This window comes from Chlorocebus sabaeus, chromosome 21, assembly GCF_047675955.1.
Source record: "Chlorocebus sabaeus isolate Y175 chromosome 21, mChlSab1.0.hap1, whole genome shotgun sequence".
NCBI classification, from domain to species: Eukaryota; Metazoa; Chordata; class Mammalia; order Primates; family Cercopithecidae; genus Chlorocebus; species Chlorocebus sabaeus.
Genome location: NC_132924.1, coordinates 85,430,509 through 85,443,316, shown reverse-complemented (window position 1 = coordinate 85,443,316; position 12,808 = coordinate 85,430,509).

Below are 12,808 nucleotides of genomic sequence, written 5' to 3'. Positions count from 1 at the left end.
CAAAATTCCAGGTGTCAGGTCCTGGAACAAAATGATGTTAGAAATGTTCTCCTTCCCAGGTAGGTCTCATGGTTCATATCTATATTAATGTATATGAATCCATATTGCTATCTTTTTATTCTTTTTGATTAATAGTTGAAATTATTAAAGCTTTTTTTCTCTTAGCTATAAGCACAAACTGAGAAGTGTTAGTGAAATGTTAGTAAACCCATACCTTGGAATCTTATGTCAGGGAAATGGCCCATGGGGCTTGAGTCAGGTGACTCTGGTTAGGAAGGACAAAAGTGTTCCAAGGTCTTTTGTGGGCCAACTGTACTAATCGCACGTGTAGTATACCAGAGACTTTTGATTGATAAAGATGGCAAAGGACTGGGAGGCTTGCTAAGTGCACACACACAGAGAATGAAGATTTTTCAGAGGCCAGGGTTTTAAAAACAGGAAAAGGAGCCGTCCCCACTGAGTCCCTTACAATCATCCAGACACTGGATACTGGGTTTAACCAATCTTAAAACATGCTTTTTGAAGTCAAGAAGTAGAATCGCCAAAGAACAATGCCAGGTGCACCACGTGTTGCCAGCTTAGCTGACGGGTCCCTGTCAGAGGGCTTCCTGAGGGCAGCCAGGTCAGACCTGGCTCAGTAATTCATGCCTTCCTGCAACTGTGTCGAGAGATTGCTCTGCCAGGCCTGGGAGAATGACACAGAGAAGAGCATCTGCCATGGCCCCTGCCGTTTCTACTTAGACGACCCCCACCTCCACCCCCAGGTTGCAGAACAGCAGACCAGGAAAAATATCCTGCCCCCAGGTCTGGGCATAAAAAAGGGAGTGGGTGGCTAGTCTAGGTCTTTGAGTTTCAACCACTGCACCCCTAGTTAGGTAGACTTCTCTTTAAGATGCAGATGCTAAGATGACTCCATTCTGATGACTGTCTATATCAAGGCCTCCCACTCTCAGGGAAGTTGGGTGAGCTGTTCCTGTTGATGAAGCTTTGGGGCTCTCCTATGGGAGATACCAGTATTAGCATATGGGACTTGGTGCCTAGATTGGGGCTGACTTTGGGGTAGGTAGAACAGAGACTTCTTGAAGCTCTCATGTAGACTAATCCAAGTCTCCTGGAAGTGGTTGCTATGTCTCAACTTCTCCCTGGCCCAGTGTGACTGCCCCTCATGGTCCTTCACACTGGGGACTTCTCCATATTATACTTTCAGCTTCCTGGCCCAGGAGGGATCCTTAACAATCTGTTACCTCAAACAGATGTAAAACCCAGCAATATAGTGATACTAAAAAGACCTCAGAGACCAAATCCTGGTGAAAATAGCTCAGCCCATGTGAAGATCCCATGATTCTAAAAGATACAAAGAATTGACTCCTGAGCTATTAATGTCCACTGACTATTTACCCAACACTGATGAAGGTGTTGGGGATTCATCAGTGCATGAAAGAGATGAAAATCCCTGCTGGGGAGAAAAATAAAGTAGGGAAAAGGAGGACAGAAGGGGGATAGAGTGGATTGCAGTAACAAATAGGGTGGCCAGAGGTTTCACTGTAGAAGTGCTGCATTTGAGCAGACTTGAAAGAGGTGAGACTCTGAGTCATGTGATACTGAGAGGAAGAGCGTTCCAGGCAGAAGGGACAGTGAGTGCAAAGGCCCTCGGCTGGGAGCATGGCTGGCTTGGGCAAGGAGTGACAGGGAGGCTGATGTGTCAGAATCAGAGTGAGCAAGAGAGAGCGAGCCATGGAGAATGAGGTAAAGAGGAGAATCAAGTCATGTGGGGCCTCACAGGGCCTGAAAGGACTTTGACTTTTGCTCTGAGTGAAATGAGGACTCCTAGGAGCATTTTGAGCTGAAAAGAGAAAAGTCCTGACTTACATCCTGTTAGGAGTCCTGCCTGTGATGGCTCAGCTCACAGCACTCACCTGGTTGGCCTGATGATACCCACACTAAGTGTAGGTGAAGCCTCGGAGAAGGAAGAAAGAAAGTAGAAAGAGCAGCCAAGCAGGAGGAGCAGCAATGGGCACAGGAGTTGAAGGAGGTTGTGATTTGGAGCAGCAGGGGAAAACATGGAGTCCACATTTGCTGACAGTGGAGGAGTACTATTGAAGAAACAGTTTATGTGCAAGGTGTATAAGGAAAGTAAAATATACCTTTGGTAAAAGCATTATAAGGAGGCATAAGAATGTGGATTTTTACCTACATTAAAAGTTTTTTAAAAAATTTTGTTTTGAAAGTTTAAGCAAGTTTTAAAATATTAATTGCAAAGAAAATTCTGTGTGTAAACATATTAGATAAAGTTAAAAAGGTATCATCCAATTTTCCTGTGAACTGCACATTAAAGTAAAAATGCAACAGGTTTTTCTTAAAGCACCAACCTGCTCTTTAACAAAAATTATAAAATGTTAAAAAGTGTCTATAAAATCTTACCTTTTGGTCAAACATTAAAAATTAGATAAATATGTCTATAAGGTTTTATTAAAATTAAGTTTAACGTTAATAACACACTAATATAAAGATAAAATTTAGCTTATCTAGTATAAAAATCATACAAAAAGCATTGTTAAATGTAAAATGGTATTTGGCTTTCTTTGGTTTAAAAACTAATAAAAATAGGTGCTAAAAGAAACATTCATTTTACTAGAAGATCATAAAAGTTAAAAACTTAAAACAAATTTTGGCAATTAAGACAGCATACCAAGATGCAAATGCCTGGTTGAAATGGATCAAACATTCCATCTGCATGTTAAACAAAAGCAATTGTTATGCTCGTGCACATGGCAGGCCAGAGGCCCTGATTGTCCCCCTTCCACTAAGGTGGTCCTCCAGTCAACCAGGCATGGGCTGCATAGTAGCTCTTTTCCAGGATTCTACAGCCTGGAGTAATAAGTCTTGCCAAGCTCTCTCTGCTATATCCCAAAGTCCAGCACCCTGCAGGTCAACCGCCGAGGGCCATCCAGCCTCCGTATCCCAACGTATCCCATAAGTTCACTTAATGTCTCTCACGACAGGGAGGAAACTTAGCATTCCTTGTAGACCTGAAGGGATGTGATGAGCTTAAGAATTTTCAAGAGCTTATCAATCAGTCAGCCCTTATTCATCCCCAAGAGGATGTGTGGTGGTATTGTGGTGGACCTTTACTGGGCACTCTGCCAAATAACTGGAGTGGCACTTATACTTTAGTCCAATTGGCTATCCCTTTCACCCTGGCATTTCATCAACCAGAGGGAGGAAAAACAAGACATCGTAAAGCGAGAGAAGCCCCTTATAGGCCTTTCAACTCTCACATTCATTTAGACGCAATTGGAGTCCCATGAGGAATACCAGATCAATTTAAAGCTTGAAATCAAATAGCTACAGGATTTAAGTCAAGATTTTAGTGGGTGACAGTTAATAAAAATGTAAATTAGATAAACTACATCTATTACAACCAACAGCAGCAAGCTTTTCATGAATTAAAAGAAAAACTCAGGTTGGCTCCAGCCCTGGGGCTACCTGACCTGACAAGACTTTTTACACTCTATGTGTCAAAAAGAAAAAAAAAATGGCAGTTTTAACCCAGACTATAGGGTCTTGGCCAAGACCAGTGGCCTATCTCTCAAAACAACTAGATGGGGTTTCCAAAGGTTGGCCCCCAAGTCTAAGGGCCCTGGCAGCAACGTCCCTGTTAGCACAAGAAGCAGACAAGCTAACTCTTAGGCAAAACCTAAACATAAAGTCCCCCCATGCTGTGGTGACTTTAATAAATACCAAAGGACATCATTAGCTAATAAATACTAGACTAACTAGATACCAAAGCTTTCTCTGTGAAAATTCCCACATAACCATTGAAGTTTGCAGCACCCTAAACCCCGCCACCTTACTCCTGGTATCAGAGAGCCCAGTTAAACATAACTGTGTAGAGGTATTGGACTCAGTTTATTCTGGTGGGCCCAACCTCCGAGACCACCCTTAGACATCAGTAGACTGGGAGCTGTACGTGGATGGGAGCAGCCAAAGCATGAGGAAACTCATCGCAGGACTCATTTTCCTTAAAATTTGGACTTGTACGGTAAGGACTTCAACTGACCTTCCTCAGACTGAGGACTGTTCCCAGGATATACATCAGGTCACTGAGGTAGGACAAAAGATTGCTACAGTCCTATTATTTTATGGTTATTATAAGTGTACCAGGACTCTAAAAGAAACTTGTTTGTATAATGCTATTCTATCCAAGCTATGTAGCCCAGTCTCTAAATGTTATGTTTGTGAAAGAACTGTAATAGGAGATCAACGGTCATAAGAAACCTGAGAATTAGTGCCTACAGACCCAGTTCCTGATGAATTCCCGGCCCTAAAGAATCACCCTGATCATTTCTAGGTTCTAAAAGTCTCAATTATTGGACGATGTTGCATAGCTAGAAAAAGGAAAGAATTCACTCATTCTGTAGGATGACTTAGTTTCCTAGGACAAAAACTGCATAATAGTACCACAAAAACAGTTACATGGTGGAGTTCAAACCACACAGATAAAAATCCATTCAGTAAATTTCCAAAGTTACAGACCATTTAAGTCCACCCAGAATCCCACCAGGACTAGACGGCACCCACGAGGCTATACTGGATATGTGGACATAGAACCTACGCTAAGCTGCCTGACCAGTGGACAGGTAGTTGTATTATTGGCACTATTAAACCATCTTTCTTCCTACTGCCCATAAAAACAGGTGAGCTTCTGAGCTTCCCTGTGTATGCTTCCTGCAAAAAGAAAACATAGCTATAAAAAAACTGAAAAATAATGAATAGCCTCCTAAGAGAATTATACAATATTATAGGCCTGCTACTTAGGCCCAAGACGGCTCATGGGGATACCAGACCCCCATTTACATGCGCAACCGATCATACGGTTGCAAGCTGTTTTAGAAATCATCACTAATAAAACTGGTCAAGGCTTGACTGTTCTGAACAGCTCAGCAAGAAACTCAGATGAGGAATGCTATCTATCAAAATAGACTAGCTCTCAGCTACTTGCTAGCAGCTGAAGGAAGGGTTTGTGAAAAATTTAACCTTACTAATTGCTGTCTACACATAGATGATAAGGGGCAAGTAGTTGAAGACATAGTTAAAGATATAACAAAACTGGCACATGTGCCCTTGCAAGTGTGGCATGGATTTGATCCTAAAGCCATGTTTAGAAATTGGTTCCCAGCACTAGAAAGATTTAAAACTCTTATAATAGGAGTTATAATAGTAATAGGAAACTGCTTGCTGTTCCCTTGTTTGCAACCTGTACTTCTTCAAATGATAAAAAGCCTCATCGCTACCTTAGTTCACCAAAATGCTTCAGCACAAGTGTACTATATGAATCACTATCAATCTATTGCACAAGAAGATATAAATAGCGAAAATAAGAGTGAGAATTCCCACTAATAAAAAGTGAGAGTCTCAAAGGGGGGAAATGAGGGAAGAGAGAGACCCTCTCATATTGTTTTATATTGTTTTATACTCAGAAAAGGAAAGAGAAGTGAAACTAAAGGTAGGTAGCCTGGTACCTAGGAACCAGACCTGAAACCAGGCCTGGGCCTGCCTGACCTAAGCCTGATAGTTAAAATTTGACCCCTGACCTAGCAGCTGATGTTATCTGTAGATTCCAGACATTGTATGGAAGGACATTGTGAAACCTCCCGTTGTGTTCTGTTTCACTCTGACCACCGGTGCTTGCAGCCCGTCACGTATCCCCTGGCTTGCTTAATTGATAACGACCCTCTCACGTGGACCCCCTTAGAGTTGTGAGCCCTTAAAAGGAACAGAAGTTGAGCACCTGAAGAGCTTGGATTTTAAGACTCTAGCCTGGCGATGCTACCAGCTGATTAAAGCCACTCCCTTCACTATCTTGGTGTCCGAGGGGTTTTGTCCATAGCTCATCCTGCTACAATTTGAGGCCAGGAGTTCAAGAACAGCCTGGCCAACATGGTGAAACCCCGTCTCTACAGAAAATAAATAATAAAAGTTATAAATCAAGCCAACAAACAGTTAATTAAAATATGTTCTCTTCTCCTCTTTGAAAAACTTTCTTAATGACAAAATAGAAAAAAGATAAGTAAAATGTAAAATTTGGCAAAATATCAAACATGATAAAATTAAATTATTATTGTGCATGTCCGGGTGGTCCATTGATAGTCCAGAGATGTTGAGAAGAACAGTAAATAAAGACATTTAATTCACAGTGTATTTTATATTTTTTCCATATGTTATTTTTTCTTGTCTTCATTTCAATAAAATCACTAATTATGTAGTTATAAGCAAGATTTTCACATAATTTGACTCCTGTAGATAGTAATACCAAATTAGATGATATTTCTTGAGTAATTAAAGTTTTTAGGTGTTTTTCCTTAATTAGTTTGAATTTGAGGAAACTGCTCTGCTGAGGCAAAAACAACTGGACTTGTCCACAACTTTTCAAAGTAACATTTAAATTAGAAACAAACCATAAAATTTACATATCATGTTCAAACTTTATAATGGGGTCTTCACTGCAGAACTTATTACAAAATACTTTAGTTTCATCATATAGATCACTAGCACTCAATTGCCTTTCTCTCTGTCTCTCAAAGAAATATTTAGATCTATACAGCTTTTCTTAAATTTCAAAAATTTTGGGCTGGGCACAGTGGTTCACACTTGTAATTCCAGCACTTTGGGAGGCCAAGGTGGGTGGATCACTTGAGCTCAGGGGTTTGAGACCAACCTGGGCAATGTGGCAAAATGCTGTCTCCAAAAAATAAAATAAAAATGTCAGTGCTTATAAATTATAAAGCAAACTAGAAGTAGCATATGTACTTCAGTGTTCTACTCAAAGGACTCAAACTCTCCGAACTTGCCCAGGTCTTCATGAAGTATGAATACCATTGTCTTCTTTTAAATTGGGAGACTATGTAAATAAAAATAAAATAAATTATGAAAAAGTATCTGTAATACCTAAAAACCTATTATTACAAAGATTGATAATGTGGTTTTAGAAAAAAAAGGAACTCCGAAGTAAATTGACACAGGTGAGGATGTGGTCAGCATAATGCAGTCAGCAACAAACTAACTCTTCCTTCAAAATATCTCAAATCATAATAGAACTGAAGATGCAATAGCAAACAATTTCACGGAACTGCTAAGAGCACATAGGAAAACCCAAACCAGCCATCTAAGACAGATAGAGATGAATGCATATAGTTATACAATAAAACTTTCTCTAAAGAGAGTTACTAGGGGGAGAAAAATTTCAAGTCTCTGAAGAGAAGGTAATTAATCCAATTCTTTCAATGAACTTGAGTTTCTCCTTGCTACAATGTTTCTGGAATATTTATCTGGTTGTGACCTTGACAGTGTGGTCATCTATTTATAATATAGCAGCAAGGGTCTGATACAAAATTCTAATACCCTAAAAGTACATCATTAAAATGCTTTATATAGAGTAAGAATTTGAAATTCTGATTACTCACTAAAGGGATATATCTTAAAGTTAACTCAATAAGGGAAAGTGGTTACAAGGGAGAGAGAAAAAAGAAAGAAAACTGAAGGTCAACTGTAGAAAGAGGACTGGATGAAGTGAGCACTGAGTGGATTGACTTATCAAGGGAGACCTATGTTCTTCATAACCCCTATGCTCACCTCTCCTAGCATGTAAATCACATTATGTAACCATGGCCTTTTTATTTGACTGCCTCACCACTGTACTATAAGCTTAAGGATAAGATGATGACTATTGTGTTTTCCATTGTGTCTCCAGCAATTCCACAAGGTCTAATGTACAGTAGGTACTTACTGGTAGATGTTAACTGGATGAATAGATGGGTGGGTGGAAGGATAGAGAGGGATGGAGGAATGGAGGGGTGGGTGGATGGGTGGATGGGTAGACAAGTGGATAAACAGATGAACAGACAGACGGATGGATAGATGGGTGGACTATACCATACATCTGTGGTGTCAAGAAGCTGCGGATTCCTTGGCAACAATAATTAGGAGTTTCCTCATATCCATGGGAAGCTCAGCTATCAGTGTCACAGCCATAGCCACAAACATCTCTCAGATACCACTAATCAATTAGTGCTAGTTGGTTAATACTGATACAGTAGTTAAAGTGTGTGCTGTGAAAAAAATTCAGGGAGTAGTTTAATTAGAATTTTAGCTTTGACTGTTGATGGTGAAGCAGGAATGCTTTCTCCCTGAGTTACCCTGGGGAGGGGATTCTCCATTTCTGGTTTATAAGACCAGATTATTGAATTGTACTACAAGGACATTTTCATTTAAGAAGTTTATTTTCAATTAGGGTAGTGAGTGGTATAAGGGTGAGAATGGTAGAGAAGTACATGATAGATGCTGTCTGTCCAACGGCAATGAAAGGATATTTGACTGACTGCCCTCCAATTCATGTGAGTGTAAGCAGGTCAACCACTAGGATTCAGAATAGGCATTGACTTAATGACTTATTATGCTTTGTTGTTTAGACATGTGAAGTACTGGAATAATTGCTAGGATGAGAATGGAATATACAAGGGCCAGTATGTCTCCTAATTTGTTAGGGATAGATCCTAAGATTGCATATTCAAACAAAAAGTACCACTCTGGCTTAATGTGGAGTGGGGTATTGAGGGGGTTGGCTAAAGTGTAATTATCTGAGTTGCTCAGGAAGTCGAGCAAAAATAGTACTAGAATTATTAGAAGGAGGAGGAGAAAAATTAAACCTAGAACATCTTTGGTTGTATAGTGGAGCGGGGGAAGTGATTTTGTCAGGGTCTGATGAAACCCCTGAAGGGTTGTTAGATTCTGTTTCATGCAAGAATAAAAGGTGAACAGTTCCTAGAGCTGTAATGACGAAAGGTAAGATGAAATGGAAGGCAAAAAATCGTGTAAGGGTGGCTTTGTCAAATGAAAATTCGCCTCAGATTCATTGTACAAAGTCAGTTCCAATATATGGGATGGCTGATAGTAGATTTGTAATTACTGCAGCACCTCAGAATGATATTTGGCCTCATGGGAGCACGTAACCTATGAATGCTGTTGCTATAGTTGTGAATAGGAGAATAATGCCAATATTTCAGGTTTCTAGGAATAGAAATGACCTGTGGTATAACCCTCGGCCAACGTGTAAGAAGAGGCAGATGAAAAATACTGAAGTGCCATTAGCATGAAAATAGCGGACCATTCATCCGTAGTTTACATCTCAGCTGATATGAGTGACTGAAGAGAAGGCAGTGGAGGTGTCTGATGAATAGTGCATGGCCAAAAATAATCCTGTGATGATCTGGAGAATTAGGCAGGCACCAAGAAGTGAGCCGAAGTTTCATCATGTAGAAATGTTGGATGCTGTGGGAAAATCAATGACTGAATGGTTAATAATTTTTATTAGCGGGTGTCTTTTGCACGTATTGGTTATTAGTATTCTTATAGTTGAAGTACAACAATGGTTTTTCATATCATTAGTCATGGTTATAGTCCATGTAGGAATAATGGTACATGCTTATTTTTATTAAGTGTTCTCTTGGTTATAGAGTTCGTAGGTTTTTCTTCTAAACCTTCTCCTATTTATGGAAGCCTAGGGTTAATTATTAGTGGTGCTGTGGGTTGTGGTATTGTGTTGAATTTTGGTGGGGCTTTCGTGGGGTTAATAGTCTTTTTGATGTATTTGGGTGATATGATGGCTGTTTTAGGTTATACTGCGGCGATGGCTATTGAGGAATACCCTGAAACAGGAGGGTCAAGTATAGACGTTTGAGGGGCTTTATTATTAGGATTATTAATAGAGTTGATGTTGGTTTGGTGGATAGTTGAGTACAGTGGGGTGGTGATCACGATTGGTTTTAAAGTGTAGAGAGTTGGATAATTTTTGAGTAAATTCTTACTCTATATAAAGCATTTTAATGATGTACTTTTAGAGTATTAGAATTTTGTATCAGACCCTTGCTGCTATATTATAAATAGATGACCACACTGTCAAGGTTACAACCACATAAATATTCCAGAAACATTGTAGCAAGGAGAAACTCAAGTTTATTGAAATAGTTGGATTAATTACCTTCTCTTCAGAGACTTGAAATTTTTCTCCCCCTAGTAACTCTCTTTAGAGAAAGTTTTATTGTATAGCTGTAAGCATTCATCTCCATCTGTCTTAAATGGCTGGTTTGGGTTTTCCTATGTGCTCAAATAATATTATTATAAACTGATCCCTCCTTAATTCCCCAGCCCTTACGATTTTTACTCAAAGACTTTGAGGATAGGTAGAGAGTTGGATAATTTTTGAGGGTGAGGGGGTGGGGTTGTTGTGTGAGGATTCTGTGTGTGTGGCTGCCTTGTACAGTTATGGGTATTGATTAGTGGTAGTTGCTAGTTGGTCATTATTTGTTAGTATTTACATTGCAATTGAAATTACTTGGGGTAATAGATTAGATAATTAATAGTAGCATTAGAAGGGATGGGATAAAAAAAGAGAGAAAGTAGAGTTTAATTAGGCCTTTTTGAGTAGATACAGTAATGAAGGCTGAAACTTGGATTTGTGAGATGGTCTTTGGTATAGACTTTTCTAGTCAAATTAGGTCTAGTAGTAGAGAAGCCACATTTTGGTTTGTGAACAGGCTTGAGTTGGGGGTTGAACAGTGAATTGTGGCTGAATAAAAACCTAGTATATTGGAGAAGCTGAATGTCTGTAATGGGTACTTTAGTTTTAGGTTATTAGTTACGAGATTAAGTTCCATTGCTAGTAAGAGGCCTAAAGTGGGTACACCTAGGGCTTTGAGCTTTAAGTGGAGTGGTATAGTTGTTTGGGGGGAAGAAGCAGGAATAATACTGTTGGAGATGAGGAACCCAGCGAAGATACTGCTGAGTGTTAGGCGCTTAATTGAGTTAATTAGGAAGGGGTTATTTTTGTTAATAATAATCAGAGTTGTGAAGCGAGGTTATCCTATGAGAGCGAAGAAAATAATACAGGTACTACAGACAGCGGTAAAGGAGGTGACACTAAGAAAGGGCTCAGGTGTTGGTGTATGATGTATTTGTGGTTTTGATAATAAGGTCTTTAGAGTAAAAGCCTGTGAGGAAAGGCATACCTTTAAGTGCAAGGCTACCAATAATAAGGGAGGAGGAAGTGAAGGGTCAAGTGTTGAATAGTCCTGCTATTTTTTTGGATGTCTTGTTTGTTATTGAGGTTATGGCTGATGGAGCCTGAACATATAAATAATATAGCTTTAAAAATGGCATGGGTGCAGATGTGAGGGAATGCTAGATGTGGTTGATTCATGCCGATTGTGACTATTATAAGGCCCAGCTGACTTGAGGTGGAGAACGCTACGATTTTTTAAATATCATTTTGTGTCAGAGCGCAGATTGCTGTAAATAAGGGGGTAATGGCCCCTAGACATAATGTAAAGGTTTGGATTGATAGATTATTTTCTATTAAAGGATAGAAGCGGGTGAGCAGGAAAACTCCTGCTACAGCTATAGTGCTGTAGTGGAGTAGGGCTGAGCAAGCACAACAGCTTGCTCAATTCCCAGTGTTCACCTAAAAGGAATTCCAAATATTGGAAGAGAAATTTTAGAAGTCCAAATCTAAAAATAATAGAAAATATACCACTTTCTCATAACTAGCAACATTTTTCAGGGATAGTTCTGGTCAGGATCAATGTAATTTTGTAAATGAAATGTTTTATTATTTTAATAGTGTTATTGAGAAATAACTCACATGCCATATGATTCCCCCACTTAAAGTACACAATTCAATGGGTTTATAGTATATTCATAGAATTGTGCAACTATCACCACAATGAATTTTGGAACATTTTCATCACCCCAAAAAGAAATCTTATTAGCAGTTACTTCCCATTTGTCCAGATCCTGGAAACTACTAATCTGCTTTCTGTTTCTATAGATTCCCTATTCTGGACACTTCATATAAATAGAATCATATGACATTTGGTCTTTCTTCAATTAGTGTGTGATGTTTTCATTCATCCATATTGTAGTATGTATTAGCACTGCCTTTCTTTTTATTGCCAAATAATATTCTATTGTACAAATATATTACATATTGTTTATCCGTTCATCAATTGATGAACGTTTGGATTGTTTCCACTTTTTGGTTGTTATGAATAATGCTACTATAAACATTCATGCACAAGTTTTTGTGTGGACATATGTTTTCATTTCTGGTGGGTTATATATCTAAGAGTAGAATTGCTGGGTCATGTGGCAACTTTACGTTTAGTGTTTTGAAGTACTGCCAGACTATTTTCCAACGTGACTTTGCCATTTCACATTTCCATCAGCAAAGTTTGAAGGTTCCAACTGCTCTACATTTTCATTCACACTTGTTTTCCCCTGTTTTTTTGAACAGAAGGCAGTCTTGTAATATATGCAAAGTCTGACTACGAGGCCCTCCTATTTCCCTTTATTCTCTCTCCTTCCTAACCAGGTTTTATTTCAAGTATGCAATGCCCTCCCTGGGCAGTGTCCCTTCCCGCTCCCATATACTATTGTGGCCTAAATTCTAAACCACTGATCCCTCCTTAATTCCCCAGCCCTTATGATCTTTTACTCAAAGACTTTGAGGAGCATCACATTCAAGAAGCACAGGTAAGCAAGCCAAAACAATTTCAAAATAACTCAAGTTCTTTACATGATTTCTCAACACTGAGGAAAGGGTTGGGGTATACATGTAACAAAGTCCTCCCATTTTTCTAAACAAAAGAAAATGTTGGGTTTTAAAAACATTTTTTTCTCTTTTCTTTTTTCTCCATTTCTCCCTGTTCCCCACTTCCTATTTAGCCCTTTAGTAATACAATTATAATATTTTACC